Here is a 6,000-nt window from a genome sequence, read left to right on the forward strand (position 1 = left end):
TCTACTTTTATTAATACAGAGGCCATAATTTTACTCCTTAAATACAGAATGGAACAATATTATTTCCACATCATACCGCAATTACATTTTCCATTTCTGTATATTAGATCGTCAACACTCGCTGCCTTCCTTATTCTTTGGCCACTACACGGCATCCACCACTACTGCCAAATTTACGAGCACCAGATTATATTACTGCGAACCACCTGACGCACATCTCTTTACCACCTCTCTAATGACGGTAGTTCCATTTATCGTTCTTCGAAATGGTCTTTACGTCTTCTCCTTATTCTATTTCCATTTGCTTTCATTCTTCCATTTTCATAACTTACAACAGGTGTTCATTCTTTTTTTTTTTTTCAGGTTTATTCAGGCACTATCGCACATTCTTCCAAAACGCTTCTTCTCTCAGCGAAATCAGTATTCATTTTTCTTGCACATTCCTCCTTATCTCCATCCTCCTCCTCCTCACCAATCTCTTTCAATATTTCTTACTTTCAACATAGTCCATTTTTCTTTCACCTGCAATCTTTCCTTGCCTCCCCTCCACCCACATCTTTCCTTTCTCTTCCACTGCTCTTTCTTCTTCCACATACCGATACGCGCTGTTTCTTTTGCAATCAACTGACACCCTTGCAACACCACACACACTTTTATCCTTCTTACCAAACTGTTGCACGTTTTTCATAAAGCTTTTAAACCAATTCACTCCCAGTTCATCCATCTTACTCCATCCTCCATTCTCTGCTCTCATTTATCGGCTGTTGACTATATTTTCGTGCTATTCTCCACTTTTATTGTCATTCTGAGAGACGTACCATCCTTGTTTTTCCATACTCATAATTCTGCATATGCTCACACAATCTTCCGCATCGCTCTCTCTCCATCCATGCTACCAATGAAACACAGAAGCATAATATTTCTCTAAAGCACCTAATCGGTCAGACATCTATCAACATTCACACAAGTCTCTCTGTTCTTTGAGTCTACAGTATATGTCACCTCTTCCTCTCCTAAAACATCCTTCAGCCGGCGTCCATCATCACCATCGCTGTCTCCTGATGCACCACAACAACCCATTACATCTATTACAGTATCCCAACATTACTTCACCCCTTCTGCCCGAGAACGTCCTCATTTTTGCCATATTCCTCCTGACGAACTAAACTCAGCTCGGGTTACGCTTTCCTTCACCAATCCCTCCACTACACGGGTCCGCCAAAGCTGCATAAAATCGTCTGGAGATAGCAAGAACAAAAGGGGAAAAAAAAAAAAGTCACTGCACAGGGAGAGGGTTGATAAGCATTACAATATATTACTGTATGTTTTTATTATACATCCTTCAGTATCAGGACGTCTACTGTATTTTATTCTGCTACATCCAAATGATTTTATTCTATTTAGGTAAAGATTTATGTAGGCTTCAACCTCCTTTACTCGCAAAGCTCATGTGGGAATTGAAGCAAGATATAAATATTACATCCTCGAGCAGAAAGGGCTAATAATGACGAAAGCACACACACACACACACACACACACACACACACACACACACACACACACACACTTTTTTTTTTTTTTTGCTGCAAGTTTTACACCCCAAGTTTTTAATAATGGTGTCAGGCTGAATTATTAATAGATTATTATTTACACGCGACGGCAAAAACAAGCAAACCTGAGCTCTTTCCATTAGTCTGTTTGTTTTTCTGACATTTCAACATTTATTCCATTTCTCTTTCTTCGTGGGTCTGTATTTATATGCCAATTCATCTATCTATCTATCTATCTATCTATCTCTTATGTGTCCATCTTCCTATCTTGCCCTAACTATCGAACTATCTGTTTCTTTTATTTCCTCTTCCCTTTACGTCAATCTCTCTTGCTCCATTTCCACAGTTTATTGCTAATTCTCTCTCTCTCTCTCTCTCTCTCTCTCTCTAAACGTCCTCACTCTCATCTCCCTCTCATTTTCTTTCAATCACTTTAACTGCTTCCGTCTCAGTTACACTCAGCCTCTCTCTCTCTCTCTCTCTCTCTCTCTCTCTCTCTCTCTCTCTCTCTCTCTCTAACTTAACTCCTTCACGACGATCTGGCCAAGGTGTCTCTCCCAGGTGAAGAAATTAAGAGGCAAGAACACAAAAGACGTCATCGTACTGAAGAGGTTATGCCCTTCACTCCCCCTATGGTGTATTTTTTATTCTTGCAAGATCTAGACAATTCTGTTTATGAGAAGTTATTCGTTGTTGCAGTTTGGAGTTTGATTATAACTCTTCCGCTACTGTGCTTTTATACCCTCTAACTTCGTCTAAAAATGCCGTCTCCCCATCCTGAAAGCTGAGTTGTAATAGCAGATTAGCGCTAGAATATAATCCTAGTCACGAAGAAGTGCTATGGAGAGATGTAGAGCCTCAGTATTGTCTTTTTTCCCATTTAAGTTAATTGAAAGAGGTTGCAGAAAGACGAAAAATCCCGGCCAAGTTTAGGTGAAAGAACTATAGCCGTCTCCCCAAAGCTTAAGAAAATCGTCTGGTGATTGCAACGGTAACCTGTGCAAAAATGTCCCAGGATTCAAGAGTCAGCGGAGGATTTCAAAATGAGGGAATCTTTCTTCAGCTGAACCAAATCGCACGGGACTGGAGAAATACACCAACCCGTCATCATCATTAAGGGTATTATTATCTTCACTACGAGAATGTTTCAATATATTCTAGGGCTTCCTTTTAATCCATACGGCTTAGTTCTGACCAAATATCAAGAGACGGTGACACTGCATTTACATACTTGTTTTTGTGATACAGATGAAAATAATGTAGAAAAAGCCCAGGACTACAACTAATACACTGATAATCCCCTGACTACGACAGTTTACTCCTACCAATCCTACAAAACTTCCCTCGGTCATGTTAGTCACCTGATATGTTGCGTCTACGTATCTTTCTGTGCTGCTAATGGCCGGAGAGTCTGCAAAACATCGGGAGGGAAAGGGCAGAGGAGGAAAAGAAGAGGAAGGTGAGAGAGGTAAGAAGGGAACGAGTTGGATGGGGGGGGGGGTTTGAGAGCGAACTTCTGTAATTAGAGTGCAATTATTTCTATCGACTCATTCAGGGAGCAGTGTTGCACTTTAGCTTTTTATTCCGGAAAACAAAGGATATTCTTTTTTCTTCTGCCACGAAAACCTCTATTTGTCAAATCCCCCCCCCTCTCTCTCTCTCTCTCTCTCTCTCTCTCTCCCTCTCTCTCTCTCTCTCTCTCTCTCTCTCTATATATATATATATATATATATATATATATATATATATATATATATATATACATCTTTCTCTCTCTCTCTCGGTTTCACCTCTTTACTCAATAATCCTCACCTCTCTTTCCTTTCACCCTTTAGTCCCTCACCGTCTTACTTTTCACTCTCTTTTTCATTCTGTTACTCGATCCCTTGCTCTCTCTCTCTCTCTCTCTCTCTCTCTCTCTACTCTCTCTCTCTCTCCCCATAAGAAGGAAACGTGCTGGAGAAACTAGTCAAGGCGGGAAAGGTCAGGAGTGGCAAGGGGTGACAGAAGGGGAAATTTTGGCTCTTTCCTCTCGGTGGTGTGTGTGTGTGTGTGTGTGTGTGTGTGTGTGTGTGTGTGTGTGTGTGTGTGTGTGTGTGTGTGTGTGTGTGTGTGTGTGTGTGTGTGTGTGTGTGTGTCACAATAATACACAGACCCCACAGAACTTACAATCCTCTTTACTTAATCCTCCATTAGTATTATTATGCATTATTATAATGATATAAACTCCTCTCTACACAAAGAAGTTAAAACAAAATGAGAATATGATAGAAAATCAAGGTGCTCTTCCCACCCTCCAGTTCTTCCGGTAACCGGTGCACTTAGTAAAATCTCTTAAAGGGATGTTCTGAAGGAATGGTAGAGCAGTAGTAGTAAAGATAAAGACATTATTTATTTCCTGAGGTAATAAAAAAGGGGTTATACTCCACAACGTGCGCCCTTAAATAATACACTTTTACATATATACACGGCGGTAAGACAAGGAGATTCACACACACACACACACACACACACACACACACACACACACACACACACACACACACACACATAATAAAGCAAGTCAAAATGGGTGCAAGGTGGCATGAATGTTAAATGGAGAAAAAAAAAAAAAAAGAGAAAACGGCAAGTGGTTTGAAAACGTGAGGGAAACGGAGAAGGTCATGAGTCAGTAAGAGAGAGAGAGAGAGAGAGAGAGAGAGAGAGAGAGAGAGAGAGAGATTTTTTACCAACGAACATCCTTGACTTCCCTGCTGGCGGACCACACGAAAAAATACGCAAATTTTCTCTCTCAGTTTCAATTTCTTACTCAAATTTCACTAGATATAAAGACAGACAGACAGACACAGACAGACAGATAAACAGATCCAACTCCCACATGTACTGTATAAAAAAAAAAATAAGAGACACATCAGACGTGGACTCTCTATCATCCACCAACCTTAAAAGAGAAAGCGAGATCAATCCAAGGCCGAGCAAGACCCAAATAACCTATCAATACCTCGCTAAAAACAGTCATGAATATTACCGAAGACCCATAGACATAACATTAATACACTCCGGCTATTACCATCACACCAGTCCCCAATAAAACACACCCGGCATGTGTTCAGTAAAAAAGGGAACACAATTTACGTCCAGAACTGAATTTTTCATTTATACCTGCCCTGCTGCCCATTTCACGGTGCTCATGAAATTACATGTTAAAGGAACCTGTCATTCTTGCGTCATTCATTTTTTTTTCCTTTCGTCATCTCGCATTCAGTCTTCTGTCAAGGTTACCCAGTTCCAGCGCCTGTTATTCACCATTTCACTGACTGCTCTTATACATCCATATCTCTTTGCACATTCACTAAGTCTTATTCAGTTATTACAGCATTTCAAATTTTCGTGACACACACACACACACACACACACACACACACACACACACACACACACACACAAACACACACACACACACACACACAAAAGCCTGTCAATACAAAACCTTAAAATATCATTACTCTTCCACTTACATTTTCACTGCTCTTCTTACAAACACTCCTAATACAGAAATACACAAGCATTCCCGCAAAACATCCCAGCCTTCAAATTCTCACAATCGCCTTCCGCAACCGCACCGAACCCATCCTGTTGTCACCGCTGTGGAAAATTACAAACGAGAAATTTTACGCGGTATTTCAACACCAATGTTTTTCTCGTTTTCTGTTGCTTGGGAGAGCTGAGTCGAGGATCATAACACCGTACAAAAGTAATAAATAATACCAACGACAAAAGCTAACAGGGAAGAGCGTGTTTCACCATATATTTCTTGATGGCTGAGCAAGAAAGAAAGATGTTCAGGTTGGGTAATATTCAAAGGGGTGGCGTTCATCCACCCTGCCCATCCACAACTGCCTCTGCCTGGTATCTGTTTAGAGGGACGGGCATCATACGATAAGATATACAGACCTCTCTTTAAATCCCGCTGTGTACTCTCCCAACATTAAGTACGAGTGAACTGTAAAAAAAAAAAATAAATAATAAATAAAAAGTAAAGTGAGAACATGGCCACTTTCAGATGACCATATTTCAGGTAAAGTGGTCGGTGGGGTGCCTAACATATTGGAATCTGGTCCCACACCCTGGAAAAATGCTGCCAACGTTCAAAAAGGCTGAATCCGCAGACTGACAGTGTGGTTAAAACTCTTCTCTCTCTCTCTCTCTCTCTCTCTCTCTCTCTCTCTCTCTCTCTCTCTCACTTACCAACAGCACTCAGTTCAAAGCAGGCTAAATTTAACCAAGCAAGAGTTCAACGCGACGTAATGAAGCCTTCCTTGAACTATCGGGAGTGTGTTAGTACAGGCACACGGCAACCCACTTCATCTACTGTATGTGGCGCCCAAAGGAGGAAGAAAAGCAACCTCTCTGGCTCACATTCGGTCTCTCATCCGTCATAAATAACAGT

Source organism: Coenobita brevimanus, chromosome 55 (assembly GCF_032717465.1).
Source record: "Coenobita brevimanus isolate Jiangsu-jjx chromosome 55, ASM3271746v2, whole genome shotgun sequence".
NCBI classification, from domain to species: Eukaryota; Metazoa; Arthropoda; class Malacostraca; order Decapoda; family Coenobitidae; genus Coenobita; species Coenobita brevimanus.